The 22843-nt window shown below is 46.5% G+C and overlaps 1 protein-coding gene across 1 annotated transcript in view; it reads right to left on the bottom strand.

Moving 5' to 3' along the window:
- Nucleotides 1-22400, bottom strand: part of HERC3 (HECT and RLD domain containing E3 ubiquitin protein ligase 3) — a 1960519-nt gene extending 1938119 nt beyond the window's left edge. The window contains exon 1 of the mRNA XM_069630741.1: nucleotides 22159-22400. The gene's annotated coding sequence lies outside the window, so the exon portion shown is untranslated. The remainder of the gene's footprint in view (nucleotides 1-22158) is intronic.
- Nucleotides 22401-22843: the final 443 nt, after the last annotated feature.

Raw genomic sequence — 22843 nt, 5'->3', positions numbered from 1 at the left:
TGCCCAATAATGCCTTGACGTCTCCCGTTCCCACCGTGGGTTTCACTCCTCCCTTTGGCATTGTACACCGCACTATTCATTTGCCTGATGATGCCGGAGATCCAGCTCAGTCAAGGGACAAAACTGCTGGGTGGGCCGGGCCGAAAGGACAACGCGTAAGCTTTATTTCTCCCTGTATTGCAGGATACAGGACTCTGGGCGAAGGGGTAGTTTCTGTGTCTTGGAACTACAGGGTTGCCAAGTCCCAGGGCTGAGACAGATTTTTGGTGCAGCTTGTGTTTCAGCGTTCTTTGAGCTGCTTTTCCATTAGATTCCCACTCTGCCAAACGTCATGGGCTCATTTGTGCTTTGAGTTGATGTGCCGCTTCACTCTGGGTTGCTTTTTTGATTCATTCTCACTCTGCTAGGCATTATGGGCTCTTTTGCGCTTTGTCCGAGCAAACAGTCATGTTAAAGGGGCAGTCAACGCTGCAGCCATGCAGTGTCTTGGCTCTGTGTGTAATGGCTACCGCAGCTTTCCCTCAGGGTTCGGCGGCTGCAGAGCCGTGCTGTGCGCGCCCATACCGACTCAGGCTGGAATCTGGAATGCGCGGGGGTTGGGGAAAATCAGCAGCTTTGCTTCGTCCCTCTCACGTACACCCAGTCCTCCTTACTTGTAGGTTTGTTCAAGCTCACCCAGCCACACCAGCACCCTCCTCTGCCCTCCATGGATGCCCAGAGCGACATTTGCAAGCGCCTGCAGTCGCCAGGGTTTTGGGGACTGGCCACCTTTTACCTGGGTCACTTCCAGCTCCGGTCTTTGGGAGTCCACTGCCATCTACCTTCCAACACGCTTTCCGCCACAATTCCTTCAGTCCAGACACCAATCTCGAGAACACACTGCCATTGATCTTGTAGGGGATACGGGAGAAGACAGATTAGGCTGCCATTTCTCCACGCCCCCCAGCAGTCTGCGACAGCTGCCAAGGAGATTAAAAAGGGAGGAGGGAGCGAAAGGGCAACAACGCTGAAGCAGCAGGCCGACTCCTACAGGGATTGCCGACGGATTGGCAGTCCCACAACTGGTATGAAGTGGACCGTCGGGGACAATCCAGTATGATCCCTGAGAAATGAACAAAAGGGTGAGACGTCCCCAACGCAGAAACGGCAGGGCTCAGGGAGCCGCTGGAGAAAGCCGGTTGGAATAAGAGAGGACCGGAGGGGCTTGCAAGAAGAACCACGAACACTGGAAGAGACATGGGAGACGGGGCGGGGTGGAGTGGAGTGGAGAGCCAAGCATAGCCTCGGGATACAATCCCTTGCGACAGTGGGTACATTATGAGATGTAGGTTCTCCTTGTCCTTGAACTACTCCCTTAAAGTGGCGCATGAACTCCCATCTGCATGTTTTCTGACACATTCCTTTTAGTTGCCTTTGTTCCATCTGAAAATGTTGTATTCCGTCTGATTCTTTTGCGCAGCCACATCAGTTATGGTAAGCGACATTGTAATACATGAGTGTTTTTTCCAGTGGCATAAAACACTTTCTGCATTCTCTTAGCAGTGTTTTAGGGAGTATTCTCATTTTATGGCTAATTTCCCTCACCTACTGAGTCCCCCAGCAGCTTTGCTGGATTTCTGGAGTTATTTTTTTCACTTGGTAAGAGTGTGCCTCTTTTTCCCACGATTACCTGTGTTTTTGCCGTGTGTATTTCATCTGCTTTTGTGATTGTGGACTCTGGAGTACACCACTTCAGTAGCCCCCTTTGTGTGTTACACAGCACCTTCAGTGCAGTGACACAGGGTTGTCTTTTAGACTTCCCACCGATTCAATTTCTGAGGCTGACTACTCTCCCCAGAAAAGGGTAAAGTTGCCATTAACTTTACTTCATCTTACATGGAGTACTGGAAAGGGTTAATCCTTAGCCCTTTTTATCTGTACCTCCTAGAGCATTGTTTTGCTCTTTTAACATTTAGACTTGGCTGGTGGCAGTGGTATCTACCCTAACTTTTCTACCGCGATTATACTATATAAACGTGGTATTGTTTTAGGCTATTATATTAGCCTCGAACTTAAACCCGCTTGACCAAATACTTTTTCTTTTGGCTCCGGTCGGGTTTATTCGCCATTTCTTTTTGTTAAAGTCCTTCTTTTGTTTTACTTTGTGCGGCAAACCAGGTTTGCCTTTTTGTTCACTGTCTTTTGGCGGGCTTCTGCCAAGAAGCCATCCTCCAGGCGCCTGGTTGTCTAGGTGGGCTGAATGTGAGGGAGGGGTGTAGTCACCCCCTGCACAGGGTATCCTAGGAAACCCAAGTCGCACTTTGCCATGATTGACTGAGGTGGTTGTCTGGGCTGGACAACCCCCCCCTGCTGCGTGATTGACAGCCAGGTTGTGTGAATGGGGGATTTTCGCATAAAAGGCAGGTCTCTTGGGCTAGAAGTCAGAGTCGCCACTGGAACTACAAGGAACCGAAGAAGAAGACGGCTGCTGCAACTACCCCATCCCGGTGAAGCCCTGCTGCAGTCCTGAGCTATCTACCCTTCGATGACCAGAGAAGATCCAGTCCGGAGTGTTCTTCCCTTGGGCCTGGTGGGGATAACCAGCTCATCTTCCACAGCCAGAGGATCCTCTTCTTGGTCAAAATCGCTGCACACTGCTGTAGTGGTCCAGATAGCCATCTGAAGAGCTTCTCCTGTTTTTAAGGAGTGCACCTTTTATTCACTGTCGCTGCTGCCGGCCTCATCCCTGTGTGGTGCAGACCCCTCCAGACGTCCTCCTTCGTACCGGAGCTCCAGGAACCCTGGGTCTGCAGGAAACTACCAGGAACAACTGCCGTGGCACCAGCTTCTTCATTGAATAAGGTACTGTGTTCTGCTTGAGGAATTAGGGTGAATCCCTTTTCTTCGCCTCCAAGGCTTGCCCTTGTCTTCCCTCCTTATAACTTTTGCTTTCTCTGTTGACAATATCTAAGTTCTCCTGGCTATGTTGAATCGTGAACTGCCGACTGTGTGATCCTCGACAACAGGAACCCGGTTCCACTTGACACTGGCTCCGGCCTATTGACTCTTGAATTTCTGTCTACGAGTGTTCTCCGATTCTGTCTGTGTTCTCTGATTCTGTCTGCCTTGACAAAAGTATTGCCTGTGATTTTTGCCCTCAACTCTCTCTGGTTAACTCAGGTGCTAAGTGTGTTTTTGCCCCGGTAACATTTCTTGCCGCGGATACGCGTTTCTTTAGTAAGACCGAACTGTCATTACCGTCAAAAAGTGATTGCATACGTATTACCGGTAACGTCTTTTGTTTCACAACACCGGTCCGTTAAAACATAGGGTACTTACCTTGAGTTAGAGTTTACCAAAGTGAATTGGTTGGTTGTAATGTATTTTACGTGTGATTTTGAATTAATAGAAGTGTTGTGTTTATAACAAACGGTTTAAAAATAAATGTACTTATATTTTTTTACCCGATACCTTGAGTCAGTGTTTGCTTGAATCACAGTAATTGTGGTCCCTTTGTGTAAACTCTGCTACTGCTCATATGCTCTTGAGATAAGCCTGGCTGCTCCGCTACTGCTACCACTTTAACAGAATAGTATAGGCTTGTACCAAAGGTAAAACTTGTATTGCCACCTGTAGTCTTAATTGTGTGTAGTGGTCCCTAAGGGCACTGCACAGGATTCTGCCTAACACAGTATCAACAAGTTAACAGCCACTCAGATATTTTTATTACATGCTGCCACCAAAAGCATCATGGCGCAGTGAAGGGTACAGAAGATAAAGAGTAAGGGATCACATAAAAAGGTGGGTTTTAACGTTTCGTTTAAAAAGCTCAAAATCTGCCATACACTGTAGCGCTAGCGAATTCCAGAGTCTTGGCCATGTGACAGAGAAAGCTCTGCCACCAACTCACTCTTTACGATACCTATGAACACGTAGTAGTGCTGCATCGCAGGACCTGAGGGGCCCGGCTAGGGCAGTAACGGTTCAATTACTCCTCGATAGCCTGACAGCCTTTCCCACAACTAAATCTATTGTTTATACTGAGCATAAAATGCTTTTTTGATGCATACATACATTTCTCTCTAAACAGAAATAATGTTGCTAGGTAATGTGGCAATGTGGCAGATCTTGAAGTCTTGGATTGTTGATGAGCTCTCTTTATAAATCACATACATTATTTTTTTAACCTATATCTTCGAAAAGTGTGCTATAAAAAAAAAAATAATAAAAAAATAAAAAAAAGGTACACCTTTTACACCGCTTTGTAAATAAATGCAGTGGTTGGGAAGGGGAAATTATCTTTCAAACTCTCTTCTGAGATCATGATAGTTCACTTACTACTCATGCTTATCTCTTTAGGCAGTTGCGCACATGGAAAATAATGTGTGCACGAAAGCCATCCATTTCTTCACTTGGAGAGGGAAAATTGCTCATTAGAATCATCCGTCTCAATCCAATCATTCTCCCATGTAGCCCTTTTCACTTTATGTGGCCTCCATTCTAAACTCTATATGGACTGCTCCATAGATGTTCTAGACGCTTATTCGTCTGGACCAGATTTGTGGAGTATTAACAGCTATCATTCATCATAATCTCATTTAACTTACTAAACAGAGAGTTCACAGGAGGAAAACTAACTTTCCGAAGCAGGGCTACAGAACTCAACTTAAGGCTCACACTCATGGAAAATAAGCCCAATTCCTGGCGTATTACCTACGCTGGGACGCAATTTGGTATCCCCAAAACCCTTCGCCAAATTTGACCTTCCAAATAAGTACATTCAGATTCCTGACTGTGTGACGTGACATCTGTATCATATAATATGGCTGGTAAGACCTGCGTTGTATAAGCACGGGTAGTATATCTCAGTGGCAACACGCTCGTCTTGGAAGCGAGACATTGCAGGAGCAACACAGGTTCGAATCCCAGGTCCGCGCTTAGAAACTGCTTCGGTATTAAGCGCGTTTTAAAAAAAACAATTAAGTAATTACAGGTGTTAGTGAGAATTTACCATATCTGCCAGTAATGTGTTTAATTTGTGATGAATATGTTATACATTTCCTTTTAATACACTCCAGGTGTTCCTTCTTCCTTAGACGGTTATAAATAGTGTAGCCCAGATATGTATATTGTGCCACTTGATTCAGAGACACATTTTAAATGTTCCATCAAGAGCATTTCCTCCCCAAGCCAGCTCCACACCGAGAGCAGCCAACAATGCAGAAGATAACTCCTCTGAATCTTTGCAGCTACAAGCAGTCCCGCACTTTGACATGACTGACACCAACAGCCTGGCACCCCGGTGGGCTCGCTGGTTACAAGAACTCCACATCTATATCGATGCCTCTGGCGTGAGAGAAGAACGCCGCTTGAGAGCCATCCTGCTTCACTCCCTGGGTCCCATGGTGCGGGACATCGTATTCGAAATGCCTGAGGCCAACACTAACTCATTTCAAGGCATAATTGACTCATTAAATGCGTACTTCGCACCCCTACGGAATGTCGACTACGAGAGACACGTCTTCCACACAACTACACAAGACAAAGACAAAAGTATGGATAATTTTATCATGAGGCTAAGGAAAAGAGCCAAATATTGCGACTTTGACAAATACTCCACTGAAGAAGCACTAAAATCACAGGCCATTGCTGGGTGCGGTTCCCCGGACTTTCGCAGAAAATTGTTACAAAAGAGCAGGACGTTGGAAGAGATCCTTCAAATTGCAAGAGCAGGCGCTGCACTAACCCTACAAACTGAGTCTTTGGGCAACATCTCCATCACACAAAATGCCAAGTCAGCGTCCCTCTGCCCCATCCGCACGCCCGTTGGCCCGTCTGAACAGAATAAATGCTACCGTTGCGGGTTCCGTTTTCCCCATGTAGGCCCATGCCCTGCTATTGGACATCAGTGTGACAAATGCGGAGGGGAAAACCACTTCCAGTCTGTATGCCGAAACATCAAATTCCTCCAAGGCTCAGGAAGCACAAGAGAAGCCGGAAGACAAGAAGGTGGACGCTCCAGGCGGGAAAGCCCGCGCAAATACTCACATCGAGTCTCCACGCATGAGAGGAGGCGCTCTCACAGCTCAGCCAAGGAATACGCGCCATCCTCGAGGAGGCGAGAAGAGAGGAGAGAGAGAGAGAGAAACGTCTGGCCACCGAGAAAGCAGGCGCCACTCCCCACACCGCAAAACAAGACAAAGGATCAGATACGTGGATGATTCGCCTCACGACAGACAGACAAAAAGGTCATCCTCCTCCAGTGGAGACAGAAAACGGGCATACGTACATGCTATTGGGAACGCCACAGCGGCGGAATACAGTCCGACCCTGCTACTCCAACTAAACGGCCAGAATCTAGAATTTCTGATTGACACAGGTGCCACTGTGAATGTCATCAATGACATAATATACAAGTCGCTAGAAGTCAAGAAAGACTTGAAGAAAGCTGACACGCTGATATACCCTTATGGGTCCAACAGACCACTAGACTGTATAGGAATGTTCAACGCTCGCTGTCAATACAAGGAGAAGAGCCAGAAAGTAAAAATATATGTAATCAAAGGGGAAGTTCCAGGTGGGAGCATCCTAAGCTTCCGCACGGCAATACAAATGGGTCTCATTAGCATTATGTATCAGATCATGTCTCCATATACCTCCAGCGCCAAAGACATGATACAGAAGATATTTCCCTCACTCTTCAAAGGATTGGGGTGCCTAAAGGGCAAGCAAATCAAACTACATATCAACCAACAAATAAAACCCATCGCACAACATTACCGGGGCATTCCCCTCAACATACAACGGCAAGTAGAAGATGAGATTCACTCACTACTCCAACAAGACATAATCGAACCAGCGTCAGGCCCGACTCCATGGGTTTCACCAATAGTCCCAGTACCCAAGAAAGATGGCACCTCCAAAATACGCATCTGCGTAGACATGCGTGCCCCGAATGTAGCTATTGAAAGAGAGCGACATCTAGCTCCACGCATGACGGACATGATACACCTTCTGCATGGTGCCACCATCTTCTCGAAACTTGACCTGAATAAAGGCTATCATCAGCTCGAACTTCACCCGTCATCACGCTATATAACCACATTCTCGACCCACCTAGGACTCTTCAGATACAAGAGACTAAGTTTCGGAGTATCGTCTGCGGCCGAGATTTTTCAAAATGAGATACATCAGATAATCAAACACATTCCACACTGTTTAAATTACAGTGATGACATTCTCATCTTCGGCACATCCCAAGAAAGCCATGATGACACATTAAGAAGGGTCTGCATGGCGCTAGAAAATGCAAACCTCACGCTCAATTCGGAAAAATGTGAGATCAACAAGTCCACACTCAAGTTCTTTGGACATATATTTTCCAACAAGGGCATGCGTCCAGATCCAGAGAAGGTACAGGCCCTGGTGGATGCACCCACTCCCACCTCATCATCGGGCATACGATCATTTCTGGGCATGGCGAGCTACTGCACGAGATATATTCAAGACTTCGCGTCAGTGAGCACCCCACTAAGAGTCCTCACCGGCAAAAACCAAGAATTTGAATGGACAACAGAATGCGAAACAGCATTCCAGGAAATTAAAAGACGCATATCATCAGCTTCATCCATGGCATACTATGACCCCGATTACGACACGGAACTCACAGTGGACGCCAGTCCCGTAGGCCTGGGTGCCATTTTAGCTCAATCCAGACCAGGAGCACCACCCAACTCACCCAAGCGTATTGTAGCATATGCCAGTCGGAGCCTATCAAAGGCAGAATGCGCGTACTCACAACCTGAAAAGGAAAGTCTCGCAGGGGTATGGGCGTGTGAGCACTACCACCTTTTCCTATATGGCCGCCCTTTCACAGTCGTAACTGATCACCAAGCCCTGACCACAATATACGGCAAACCTACTGCCAAAATGCCACCCCGAATCGCCAGATGGGGCCTGCGTCTACAAGAATATTCCTTCAAGATCATACACCGACCCGGGAAGGAAAACAACCCTGCTGACTTTCTTTCCAGATATCCACTACCAGCTCAAATAGAAAGACAGTCCATAAAAGCAAACCAATACGTTAATTTCTTAGTCAACAATGCACTTCCAAAGCATGTCTCCCTCGCTCAACTTGTGGACGCCACAGCTGCGGACATGCTGATACCCATATTAAAGGAGTGCCTGCGAACAGGCCGGTGGCATGCCAAAGAACTAACAGAAGCAGAAAAAGCTCATTTTCATACTTTCAAGCTAATACATCACTCCTTATCTGTATCCCCAGAAGGATTGCTCCTCAAAGAGAACAGAATTGTAATCCCCTCCAGCTTGCAAAAACAAATACTGGACATAGCCCACGCGGGACACCGTGGAATAGTGTCCACCAAGAGGCAGCTGAGAACAAAGGTCTGGTTCCCTAGACTGGATGAACAAGTGGAACAGATGTTAGGCAAATGCCTCACCTGCCAAGCGGTGGGGCCCCGAACATTCCCAGCACCCCTTCAACCATCGGAGATGCCTCCGCAAGTGTGGGACCGAGTGGCCGTGGACATGTTTGGACCCCTTGCAAACGGGAAATACGTGCTGGTAATTGTGGACGAAATGTCTCGGTTCCCGGAGGTACATCTCATTCACTCAACAAGTGCCCAAGCTGTGATACCCGCTTTGGACAAGACCTTCTCTGATTATGGCATACCTTCAATAGTAAAGTCAGACAATGGCCCACCATTCAGTGGTCATGACTTCGCAATGTTCGCGGAACACCTCGGATTCCAGCATAGAACAATCACACCACTGTGGCCACAAGCCAACGGAATGGCCGAGAAGTTCATGAGCTCCCTCAAGAGAACGCTCCAAGTATGTGCCATCACAAATCGTTCGTTCATGCAGGCCATCTGCATCCTCCTGCGTGAATACCGGAACACTCCACACAGCACCACAGGGGTGTGCCCGTCCACACTAATGTTCGGGCGCGTCGTACGAACGCAACTGCCCCACAATCCCCTTGCCCAATCATCGTCAACAGCCGTTGGTGATGCCATCCAAAGAGACAAGCGGAGCAAAGAAATGACAAAAGCATACACTGATCAAAAGAGACAGGCCAAGCCGTGTCACATTCAAGTGGGCGATGTGGTGTTAGTAAGGCAAGAACAAACCACCAAGGACACCCCGGCGTTCAGACCTGAACCCTTAGAGGTGACGCACATCAACGGCTCCATGATAACAGCAGCCAGTCCCAAAGGGACCATCACAAGAAATTCGTCGTTCTTTAAGAACTTTGAAGGACACTCCGAACAGATCACCGATCATTCGAGGACTGACTATGAATCTTCAGATGTGGAGTCAGAGTACCAGGTGGAAGCACGAGATGCGGACGACAGCGACAGTGACACCCCCGTGCATGGGGAGGAGACAACTCGGAGGAGCCTTTCCAAAAGGACCACTCGCCGACCCACTCGATGGATAGAAGAAATGTAGCAAGGCGCACTCCTCTCTTAAGTGGGGGGGGAGATGTTGCGTCCTCTTTCTATGCACCTGTTTTGTTTATTCGTTGTTTCATGTCCGTTCTCTGTGTTAGTGAACGTGGTGACGTTGGGACACGGAATGAGGAGGCGGGGTTACCGCCTCCGTGGTTAGTTTGGCGCCGGGAATAAAGAAAGTAGTTTCTCCTGACCCCGGCTCCCGCGTCTCATTTACTTGACATCGATTGCGCTCCCATGTTTATATTACGCGCAGGGCTGATCACTACCGAGCTCGTTTGATTGAGCTACGAGTTCGTAGGAACTCAACATACCATAACTTTCGTTTTCTGTGTGTGAATTGCTAGGTCATGTGCATCCATAAAATCTGACAATGCATCTAGGGGCCGCTGCAGCCCAATGGGAGTCTGACCAGAGATCACCAGATCATCCGCATAGGCTAAATAATGGCATTTCATGGATCCCAGACACAGGGTATAGGTGTTTACCGCTCCCAACCATACACCCAGATCTGAGAGATAAAGAATCTATGTGATTTTACCCAATAATCCCCCCCTTGAATAAAAAGTTGTCACTAAAAATCACCGGATACCAAGGTTGAAGAGCGCTGGCACAAAGACACGGCCTTGGCGTATTCCTCGATAAGTGGATAATGCCTTAGGCACAGAGTACCATCTCCATCCAAACGCACCTTTACACCTTTTCTCATTATGGATGCCTTTTGAAATTCTCCTTTTCAGGTTAAAGAGTAGTTACAGGTCTAGTCATCTGATCACTTAAAAGTTCAAATAATTCACCATTACTTTGGATAGGGCTATGGTGCTTCACTTAGGGCCATATTGGAGTTACATGGGAGTGCTTAAAGAATAGTACATTGCTTCTAATAAACCCAACTCGTTAATCTCCCCATAATCCTAAACATTACAAACTTCTGAATATTAAAAACTCTTAATCAAATTTAGCAAAAATAGGATACATTACAATGAGTCCATTATTGTGCCACTCAAAGTAATATGTAAAACCACATTACATACATATTTATTTTCATCAGTAAACACATCTCTAATCACTTCCACTTGTAAAATCAAAACAATCAAAGTTACCAAAACGTGCAGTTATGTCATCACTAAACAATGATTATCTTTTTTTTTCCTTTTTAAATTATGATGGTTATGTGCGAAATGTATTCAAACACAATCTGCACAAAAACTAATGTGGACTAAATGTGGTGAAATATTTATGGAAGAGGTATACAACAGTTACCAGTTTCAGAAGAGGAGAAGTGCGGTCCTGATGTAGATCCCACTCTGTATGTGTGCCTACTTCCGGTTGAGTGGACCCGATAAATAGTGTCATGGTTCAGGTGATCCAGCACATCAGCGAGTGCCCAGTGTGGTAGCCCGATGCAAGGAATAGCCAAGCTCCTCTCGACAGGTCACCTTCGCCTTTGCTGTGCAGGCTTCCTTGCATGCTCCTGCACTGCATGCCTCTGCAGATCTCAACTGCGGGCACAAGCCCATATGTAGTCTGGGCCGCATTGCTGAAATGTGTGTGTGGGTACTTTGGTGTCTTACATACACCTTCTGAGATAATTGGCGGCACATCTGATGTATTTTTCTGCACCTGGATACATTTACTTCCACTTTTTGGTGGAGAGAACTATAATGTTTTTTTCGACTGAATTAGTGCGCGTTTCTGGCAGTATTTCATCTTTTAATATGGTGGCATTAACAATGTATTTTCTGCTGCTAATTCCCCTGCAGCAATTAGCACCTGCGAAATAACCGCCAATTTTCAGGTTACCTTAATGTCAGCAGAGCGGTCAATGTGGTGGTAATTACGTTACTGTCACTTTTGCCTTACCGCCAAACTCATGAGGCCCGAGGTTTCCAAACAATAATTTTTTTGACAGAGTCTGCAACTACGTTTCCCTTCTTGAGCACTCCCACAGGGCCCCATCACTTCCAACGTTGCTAGAAAATGTGTGCAATATTTCCTAACGGGTGCTGGGTTTCCCAAACAGAGAACTTTATGAAATACAGCAGTGGATTTTTAAAGTAAGTTAGCTAGCAAATGTGCCAAATTACTAACAGCATGATCCCGTTTACATGCCTCGACTTATTTTCAGCGTCATCTGTTTTAGATTCCGGCATCCTAGAATTTACAATTCATCTTTTCTGAGAAATCCTTACAGAGGCATAACAAACCAGTATTGCATTATTCCCCCGCTCAATCACGTCCCTAAAATGTATGGTATGTATTTCAGTTCTGCCATTATCTTCAAATAAAAAGCAATCATTTCCACACATGCATGCGTATCTAACGAACACAGCCCCAGCTCTGGTCCTATCTAGGAAATCGGAAACCGACATGGCTGGTCTCCACAACCTCCCCTTCATCGCAGATAGCCACTGCAGCCAATAATCAAATCTCATTTCGATGACATAAAACGTAGTAGGGAGCAGCATCCGTTTATAGGTTTCAAGCGATGGTATTGGTGTGCAGCCAGCCACCTTATCTCAAAACCTGTAGAAGAGGCAACACTGATTGTTTAGCTCTACGTTTTCTTTTTTTTAAACTTAGTTCCCACATCAGAATCTTGGCTCAGGATAACCAGATGCCTAAATATAAAAACGTATCACGGTTTCCAGCTTTTGGGAGCCAAGGAACCAAGAAAATTGTAATAACTTTTTTTGTAAACATGAATTTTAGATTTGTCAATTTCTAAATAGTGTCCCAGGAAACATTCCAGGTAGCATGTAAACCGTGTTGGAGGTTTATATGAGTGACGTACAATGCCATCAGTGTATAAAAGAAAGGTTGATATGGTGTGAATCAGGGTCGGACAGGGGCATACAATTGTCTCGGGCACCAATGCAAAAGTGGCCCAGAGTCGCAAACGGGCAATTCATTCCTTTTGTGACCGGCCCGAGTAGTACCCAAGGGGGAGGGTTTTGATAACATGTGATGCAAATTGTGCATTTTAAAGAATATTTATTCAGTAACACTGGTCAAAACTACTAGCCACATGGTGAAGTAATTTATCAAACTTGCAAGGCCCACACTAACATTTTGCGTTTTTTGGTTCGTGCATTGGACTATATAGGCCCGTCCGAGCCTGGTGTGAATCCATTTTGAGAGGGTTTGTTTATGTTTGTTTATGTTTATTTTATTTATATAGCGCAGACCAGGCCCAAAGGCAACTGGGCGCATATCTTGGCAGAAAGTTACAAGTATAACATATCATCACATTGGTACCAACAGATTGTGAACAAAATATACAATTGACGTTACAAATCAGAGCAATAAGCAGTGCCGGAACAAAGCAGAGCTAGGTCCCAGATGGCCCGTCAGAGTCAAAGGGCGGTTGTTAGTGAGATGTAACTAACCAAAGCTTGGCTTTGTGTTTGAATAGGTTAAATGACGGTAAGGTTCTGATAGTGAGTGGTACAGTGTTCCAAAGCTTGGCTGCCAGGACAGGGAAGCTGGCACCCCCAGCTGTATGAAGCTTGAATCTAGGGATTGCAAGACCGTGGGACTGTGCAGATCTAAGTACTCGCGTTGGTATATGTTGAGTGAATCGAGAGGCTAGATATGAAGGGGCCTGGTGGTTAACACATTTGTATGTAAGAGTAAGTGCTTTCAGTGAGATCCTTTGGGCGACTGAGAGCCAGTTGAGGTTCTTCCTGGTTTCTGAGATGTGGGCAGATCGGGGGATATTAAGAGCTGCTCTAATGGCATTATTTTGGGTAGTCTGAAGTTTGTTAAGATTACCCTGGTTAGTGCCTTGGTACAATGCATTACAATAGCCCAGTTTGGACATAACCAAGGTCCTGGCCAGGGTAATGCAATTCTGGGCGGTGAGGAATGGGCGACAGGCTGAGATCAATTTGCAGGTGTAGGCAGACGCAGCAGCCACTGCATTGGTTTGTCGGGTGAGAGTCAAGGAAGCGTCTAAGTAGATACCCAAAGTTTTGGTATCTTTAGATACTTTAATTAGATTACCGTCAATGTTAAAGGAGCCGAACAGGGCACTTAGTTTGTTAAGTCTCTGTTGCGTGCCTAGGATGAGCAGCTCAGTCTTGTCATCGTTGAGGCACAGCTCGTGCTGGGCCATCCATGCTTGAATGACAAGGTAAATGTCATTGAGAGCTTTGGAGTCAACAATGTAGTCACCAGTAATGGGTATGAGTATCTGGGTATCATCGGCGTAGTTCGTGTAGGTGACACCCAGATAGTCAAGCACATCAAATAATGGTTTGGTGAAGACATTATAGAGAGTAGGGGAGACACAGGACCCTTGCGGGACTCCACAAGGGACTGGTGTAGGGTCGGCCGATGCGGTAGGTGAGAAAACTCTCATGTGCCTGTTGTCGAGGAATGACCTGATCCAGTTGGATGCGTTGTCAGAGAAGTGGGCAGCGGACTTCCGGACTTCCGGTGCCGACATAGTATTTGGTGGTTGACCAAGTCGAAAGCAGCGGATAAGTCCAGTAGTAGTAGAAGGGCCAGTTTACCGTGGTCTTGAAAGTCCTCAATTTGAGTTTTGAGGTCAAGAAGAGCTGTTTCAGTCCCGTGCTTGGGTCTGAAGCCAGAATGTCTTGAGCCAAGGAGGTTATTAGTTTCTAAGTAGTTCTGAATCTGCAGGTATGCTGCTCTGTCAAGTATTTTGAGTAGGAACGGTACAGTGGTAATAGGTCTGTAGTTAGTTGGTGTTTCAGGGTCCAGATTCGGTTTTTTTAGGAGAGGGATAACCCATGCGTCCTTTAAATTGTTGGGTACCGTTCCAGTTAGGAATGAAGAGTTGATGAAAGTGGTTATGAAAGGGGCGAGGTCCTGTGCCACTTCCTTAATGATAGGTGCTGGGCAGGAGTCACCTTGGCAGTTAGAGGGTTTTAGGTTGCGAATGATGTTTTCGACCTCGAGGATGGTGAGTGGGGTGAAGCTGAAAGGGGTGTGAGTAAAGGAGGCCGTTGGCGTAGTGGAAGGTTTAGTGGGGGGTTTGGTGAGTAGGGTAGTTTGTTTGGCGTTAATTTTTGATTGAAGGGTGGTGATTTTGTTGAGGAGAGCGTTTTGGATGTTATTGCACCATTGGCTGTCTTTAGTGCAGGTATCAGGAACGGGGGAGGGGGCTTCCAATTCTTTAAGGATTTTAAATAACTCCTTAGTGTTGGATTCTGCTTGTGTGATACATTGGTTGTAAGTCTCCTTTTTGGCTTGCAAGATCGCTTCCTTGTAGTTGTGGGTAGTGATGATGAGGCGTTCTTTGTTAGGGTCACATGGGTGGCTCTTCCAGAGGGATTCAGCCTTGCGTTTTTCTTTGCGTAAGGCTCGTAACTGCGGGGTGAACCAGGAATTCAAATGGGCTTGTTGTTTAGCTTTCCGTAATTTAAGCGGTGCTACATTATCAATAGCTTTGAGCAGTGTTTGATTGAAGATGTCTACTAAGACTGTAGGGTCGTTGTGTTGGGACACACATTTGTTCAGGATAGGAAGGATGAGTGGGAGAAGTTTATCCCTGGTGATGTCTTTTTTGTTCCTTGTGGGAGTGGCTGGAGCTATTATGGGAGTGGTGAGAGGGTTGGTCGCTGGTAGGTGGAAGATGATGATGTGGTGGTCGGACCAGGCACAAGCGTGGTTGGAACTTATGGTAGTGTTGCAATTGAGATCAGAAATCCAATCGAGCGTTCTGCCTCTAATATGGGTAGGTTTGTCAATGCGCTGTTGGAATCCTAAATTAGCTAATGTGATAGCGACCTCAGAGGCCAAATGATTCTTAGTGTCATGTAGGCCAAGGTTGAGGTCACCTAGAAGCAATACCTGAGAGTTGGGTTTCGTATTGACAGTCAGAATGGCTGTGATCTCATCTATGAAGGAGCCAAGTGGTCCTGGAGGTCTATAGATAAGGTGGTGGAGGGTAGCAGTGTTAGTTGGAGATAAGGCGAGTTTCACGGAGAGGGATTCTGCACAACTGAGCTCTGTGTTGGGGATGATTCTAAGGGTGGTTCTCTGCCTCCTGAAGGCTCACGTCTAGGTCAGCTAATTATAAATTAAATAGGCAGGGGGCCAACACAAAACCCTGCTTACCTCCACAGTTGGTAGTTATTTCCTTCGAGAAAAGCCCTCTATTATTCATCCAGACAAGCAATGCTGTCTCAGAACCTAACAATACAATTAACGACAGGCTCTTGTCAAACCCCCATGCAGCAAGTTGAACCATAATAAATCTCTGTCAAAACACGTTGAAAGCAGCAGTGAAATCCAAAATCTACACAAACAAGGGAATACTTCACTTCAACAAGGATGGTACTTTCATCAAATTAATAATAGCTTCATCAAATTAATAATCGCTTCAATGCCATTAGTCCCGAGCCCTTTCCGGAAACCCATCTGATATTGACGCAATACTCCCAAAGGCGGCGGGACGACCCCGTCGGTAATGGCCTGTCACCCAAGTTAAGGGCCCAACAACCCGCGCTCTGAGCCTCCTGATTGGCTAGTGGCCTCCTTCAGGGTGCTAATGAGGCGATATGCCCAGAGGCAGTGGGCCGACCCTGTAGGTAACGGCCCGCCGCTCAAGTAAAGGGTCCGAGCGCAGAGACGGTCCCTTAACGAGGGTGGAGGTGCAATTACCGAAAAGGGGGCGGCCCACCACTGAGGGGCATATCTCCATTAGCACCTGTGTAGGAAAATAAATTATAAAAAAAATTCAAAAGAAACTTACCTTTCCTTTGTGGCCCTGAGCGGTACGCACAGTGCTACTGAAAGCCACAGTCTATTTTCAATGTTGATGACTGCAATGTCATCAAAATGAAAACGGGCTGAAAGGCAGCAACACTGCGCAGCCCGGCCCCACGCAAGAGAGGTAAGTTTAATTTTTTTTTTTTTAAAAGAGGACATAGCATCTGTGTAGGAAACTACACAGGTGCCAAGTTGAGTGGGAAGGGAGAGCGGGGAAGGGGTGCTGGCTGCTCAGGTAGCTCAAAATGCGGGCTTGTACCATACAGTACAGCCCGCGTTCTGAGAGGCTGGCAGACCCCTTCAGGGTGCTAATTTGCAATAATGTTATTAGCCTCTGCACTGATAGTTAGCTCCTTTAACGGAAGTGATGCAAACATCTTGCTACATACACGACTAAGGCTATAAGTCTGTTACATTGTGGGTCCTCCAAGTTCTTCTATTTAAAGATCGGGCCCAGCAGAGAAACAGTCCAAGTTACAAGTAGGATTAAAGATGATACCATCTTACACAAAAGGATTGCAAGGAATTCCGCCCATTCCATAGTACACAGTTTAATGATAATTTGTGCCATTCCGTCAGGTCTCGGTGCTCTTGAGTTCTTTATTTTATTTTTTATTATTAAAGGAGCTTGGTTTATTATAAACCTTTCACCTAGATCATATCAACCATTTTTTTTTCAAAGGTTTATTTATTCTGCAGATTTACACAGAGAACCACATTTATCAATCGATGCAAAAAACAATATCTTACAGGTCCGCTAAAGACTCCTTTATCTCACCGCTCATATACTCTGTTGGATCTGCAGGTTTTAACTTGTAACATTCCCCCCCCCCAACTTATCCTTTCCCCCTTCCATTCCCCCCTCCCCTCCCAATCCCCAACTCCGTCGGTTCCTAGTTTAAATGCCAATGAGAAAGGACAGTTGTACAGCGACAAGAAACTCCCTCCTCGTAAACCTTTCTTTTAGTAAGTGTCCGGATTTCTGAGAAGCATGGGTCTAAAGAAGTGTGGTTCTCTGTCTTTTACCATTTCACGAAATGGTTCCCAAATTGCCAAGAATTTGAGGTAGTTCCCAGCTTGTAATGCACAGATCTTCTCCATTGCTAATACCCCCCATATTTTAATTCACCACCACACAATTATTGGACCCTGTTCTGTTTTCCACCCTTGGGTTAGGGTCAGTCTTGCAGCAGCAAGCAGATGTGCAGTTAGTGTGGCTTTGTGCCCCTTTGCCGCATATTGGTTTTCCGCTATCGCCCCCAGTAGGACAACTTTCGAATCCTCCGGGAGAACAGCTCCAGTCATTACTTTAATATGCCCCAAGACTTCCTTCCAGAATATCTGTGCCTTTGGACATGTCCACCACATGTGGAAGAAGTCTCCTATCTCTCCACATTTCCTCCAGCATAGCAGTGAATGTCTAGGGTTCATTTTATGCAGCTTGGCGGGGGTCATGTACCACCGATAACAGATCTTATAGGCCGATTCCTTAATTGTCGTACATCTGGAGCTTTTGTGCGCTCTCTCCCATATCTGTATCCAGTCTTCCCCCGGAATGGTAGCCCCAATGTCCTTTTCCCAGCTTGTTTTGTACTGTAATGTGTCTTCCGGGAGGGCCCTATCCAGTGATTTATAAAGTCTCAAAATACCCCTTCTCAGTACTCCCTATTGCATGATTAACTCAAGGCTTGACAAGGGTCTGCTGGCCGCCCTTTTGACTATTGGGTGGGTGATCCAATGTCTTATTTGGGTATATTTGTATCTCTGGCTCTCTCCCACCTGAAATTTCTGTTTACAGTCTTCGAAAGAGAGGGGTTCCCCATCGCGATACATATCCGAGAGAACCATAGATTCAGACGCTGCCCAACCCTCCCAGAATTGAGTTTGAAGCCCCTGGGTGAACTCTGGGTTATAGGCAATTGGGGAGTGTGGACTCAGACCTCGGGGAATTTTCCCCTTCTTTAGCTCCTCATCCCAGCTAGTGAGTGCGATCATATCAACCATTTTTATAAGAAATTACAAAACAAATACACAAGTACTTTATTTTCCTTATTGCCTCTTCCGTATTGCAAGATGAGAAGGACCCCTCCCTCTAGGACAACCCTAAAACACAGGTACCCTATTTAACGCTCTTAGAGAAAAAAACATTATTTAATTAAATTTACATGACACTTATTTAATTTGATTACAGACTGTACCTTAGCAGGGCATAACCAGAGAGCATGTCTAACATTTTGTTTATAATTTTAAGCACATGCCGCCAATTACCCAGGAGGATTACTAACTGCCAACTGACATCCTGGACCTCAACCCTAAAAGCACACAAATGTACTGTGGCTTAGGTAGTGTACATGTTAGCAAAAGAAAGAAAATAAACAATCAACCATTTACAGTTACTGCAGGATTATGATAACCTGGTTTTCAGATAACTTCATGACAATTCTGGATACTATAGAACCCCCACACAACACAATTCTATACAGAAGCTGACATTTCAGGTTGCTACTCTAAACAATTAGTCTGTAAAATAATTACTGATAGATAGCCCCCTTTCGAGCACATCTACCAAATGTCATCTGAATAACAAATACAACCATTTTTTTCTAACAACCATTTTTTTCTGGTGGCATATGTACTTCAGGGTTGTTGCTTCAAATTCACAGATTATTAGATCAACCGCATGGCAAACACAGTGAACTCAGAAACAGTAAAAAGGAATGGCTCGGAGGATTTAAATGAGTAAACCATTGGCATTGATCTGTGCAACCCTCCAGACCATTTGTTACCTTTCTGATTCTGCACTTTCTTTGAGATTCATCTGATGCGGATGGACTGGCCTACAGACTTTCCTAAGAGTCTGGCCTAACAGCTGAACACCCATGCCAAGCGATGTTGCAGAGCACAGCACAGCTGAGCTGTGGAATGCTGTGATGCCCAGACTACCTGGCATGAAGAGCCCCTCCTGAGAAGTACACAGTGATGAAGTTACTGGCTCAAATCCCAAGGCTGCCAGATCCTGGCTCGCAGAAACAGCTTGCAGTTGCGACATGTGCTTTCTTCCTGCTGTTCGACGAAATTACCTGTTTGTTATCATACGTGCTGGTTTATGGGTGGAGAACAGATTTAGCTTCTCCATTGTACATAAGGATGAGCCAGGCATGGGATGGGCAGAGCAGAATGCAGCCCTCCTATGCACTGGTGTGTGTTTGCATTACAGCCAGTTTCTCTCTACTTCTGGTCTCCTGTGTACCCAGTGACTGCCAGTTCCGAGGTGGTGTGAGGGAGCTGGATGGAGCACTGGTATCGTGGGGAAGCAGGACGAGCTTGTAACAACATTGACTTTCAGCTTGTCATGCCATTACAGAATGGGGAAAGATCATACGCAAATCAGGCTTGGTCCCACCCCAAAGGTGTCATCTAGCCTTCAGCGCTAGGTCACATTCCTCCTCCACGAGATCGCAAGCATCCCCAGACATGTTTTCATGTCAAAGGGCATTATCAGGGAGGTGTAGCATGTGTCCCACAAGCTTGGGACCCACATCGCACTAGGGGTGACTTTAGAATAATCAAAGAGTAATGGCTGGAAGCTTTTCAATGGATCATGACCAGTGACATTGCTCTTGGAAACACTCCAGACTACCGTTAACACAACCAGCAAAGCAATTATCATGGGTGACTCCAACTTCTGGTGCGATTACACCTCACACATGCAAACTCTTCACTAAAATGACCAAATTACACAGGCAAAGATTCACAACATGTTATTAGTGTACATCAGCACAAGAAAGCAAACAAAATTATGGCATACATTTAGTGCTATAAATGGGCATTTATTTACAGTCTGGTCCCACCAGCAACATGTTGAGGTGCGGACAGAATGAGGGGTGGTTTTGCACCCCCTATAAACAGTTGCTTCTCAGACAAGTAATTAAGACCACCTGGAATAGCCAAAGTGGGAAGTGTTTCTGATAATCTTGCACACCTTTTAAAGCTAAGAAGCTTTACTTAAATATTTCCTGATTTTCTGCATAGTACAATCTTAAGAAGTGAGTTCATAGAGCTCCTAAATAGCTGTTGAAGTAGACTTGCAGTTAAGTGTCTTGTCCCCTAACACACTTGCTTTGAACACGGCTTCGGTACCATTAAAAGCAGTCTAAACACATTAAAATAAGTGAAGGTTGCAAAGGGATTTCCCGAATCTGAGATCTAGCAAAACATTTTTTGCAGAATCTGGGAAAATCCAGCCCAATAGCCAGCATTGTGTACATTAGGAAATTTTACAGGACTTGAAAAACGTGACATACTGGAGGTTTCTTGTAATGCAGTCCGAAACTACCAATCCAGGCCTTGACTAAAGCTTTCGCACAACACCCAACTGACAATGTATAATGAGGACCATGGGTGAGAAAGGTAACCGCATTGGAACATTCCTGCACAAACAGCATTAACCTTGGAGATCCTTGGAGATAAGCAAGAGTGATCATTTTTGTCCATCAATCTCCTCGTGTGCCCTAATCTATGCTCAAGGCCCTTTTGTCAACCGATGGCCTATAATAATTAGTATGAATGACTTAATCTGCGCTCGTTGATACCTTGTTTACTATATGGCGGCTACCATGTTCAAACATGACAGTCAACATTTTACAAGATGCCTGCCTGCTCTTTTGAAGAGCAAAAGAGCAGGAAGAATACATAGGGGTCCATCCCAGCCTCGATTCGATGTTGAGAGTCCACATGAAAATGCGATACGGGTGGAGAGTAGTTTCTGAACAGAGAATTAAAGACGTGTCGTGAAATGTTTCGAAAATATAGCCCTCAAAAACATTTAGTAAGACAGATGGAGCCGGTCGTGTCTCCACCCGCCAATTAGAGAGCCAATGAAACCTATGCCGAGAAGCACACGCTGTGAAATCAGGAACATTTGAATAAAGCGACCTGCCGAATCGAGTGAGTGACCGGTCAGTCAAGAGACAAAAGGTTTGGCTGCACGATTACTTGCCTCTGGACTGATTACACATCATTCCAAGAACCGAACTGACACCAGAGCCGCTTATCATTTACAGGAAGCGCCTGGCGAAGGCCACCACCTGGGCGTGTGGAAGGGATGGGTTGCTATGCTCTAGTTACTATCTGGCAGTGCTACTGTCTGACAGTGCGTTAGTTAGTGCCAGGAAGGAACTCTATTAAATGAGTTATTGTTGGGGCGTGGGTTCGCGCTGGTGTCGGGTGCACACTGTCGCAATTGCAGCGACTCCAGTGTAACATACTTGATAGTGAATAGCAGGGCACAGACAAGTTCAATTCGTCTTAGTACACTGGTGGTACCGTGAAAGACCGGGGGTTCCTTTTGAAGGTGGGCACAAGAAGATTATGGCTACCTTGGAGAGTATGGCAGATCATCCTCCGTGTTGTGGTCGGCGCCTGAAGTATGCGAGTGCTGAAAAGGACTATAACTGTAAACATTAGACTTATATGTAGGGTTGTAGGCGTTACTGGTCTGGGATGCGTTGGTGGACAACTGAGCTTGATAATACTTGGGACACGTCAGCCTCTTGAGTCAAGCTGGGCAAAAGCTTGGTAGACTGACAGGGGCTTGGGTGCCTGCTACAATAAGCGGACTCGGGTGCTGACCGCCGGTAATGAATGCTATCAGTTGGCCGAGGATTTAGTTTTAGACTACTGAAACAGGGTCGCATGTGGCAGGTACAGAACTGACTCGTCGAGGCAGTGACAGGGGTCGTGGTGCCTTCGGCTGCTCCACTGTCCAGGCAGGGTGGTGGCGGGTACACGCCCTGCAGCTTGGGCCTGGAACACACACACATACACAGGTAGAACCAGCAGCAAGAAAAGCCAGCGCCTTCAAGAGCTGAGAAGTGGGAGGGGGCGTACACACACACCCCCCCCCATCACAGAGCCATTGTTCAAACCCCCGCTATTATGAACCAGAGCCGCTCACCCCTTCTGCCACCTCCGCTGAGGGGTGCTGCCTCCGCCTCTGCTCCTCCTGCGCGTCCCCCGCTCCAGCCTCCCCGGGCGCCTCCCTCCTCCTCCTCCGCTCTTGGTGACAACAAACAAGGAAGTGCTGGCACGGCGGCTCCAAGCGCTGCCTCCCTGACAGGCGGCCGGTGGAGAGGGCGGAGCCGCCGGCTGGGAGGGTCCGATGGGGGCACATGGGAGGAGAATAAGGAGATCCGACGCGAGGAGCTACCAGTGTTGCCCCTCCCCGCTCCACCCTTGCCAGGCCTGGGGGTACAGGGGGCGGGGTTTGTCGGGGACGTCACGCCGAAGAAAGTGGCGTGTTGATTGTGTTTGTAAACAGCTCAGGGGCCGTCACGATGAGCAGGAATGCCCACTGATAACTGCGACTCCCACACCGGCTACCTTTGGGACAAAGCTGTTTATCACTCTCTGTGGCCAGCTTTAGTAGTTCTAGCCGGGCGTCTAACGCAAGTACTCATTAGTATATAATTTTCTGCTCACGCTGGTTAAGCCTGGCATGCTTTCTGCATACTGTAGCTGACAAGTGCCCTGCCTGTCGTGTGCAACACGCGGAGCCTTTCCTGGCTTTACAGCAAGAGCACTTTGGGTTCTGGCACTTGGAGTTTCATTTACCTAGCGAACGTATAGTCCTTACTGTGGCA

This window comes from Ambystoma mexicanum, chromosome 6q (assembly GCF_040938575.1).
Source record: "Ambystoma mexicanum isolate Mex_15411 chromosome 6q, UKY_AmexF1_1, whole genome shotgun sequence".
NCBI classification, from domain to species: Eukaryota; Metazoa; Chordata; class Amphibia; order Caudata; family Ambystomatidae; genus Ambystoma; species Ambystoma mexicanum.
Note: the sequence above shows the minus strand (reverse complement) of the source record. Positions and strands in the feature narration are given on the sequence as shown.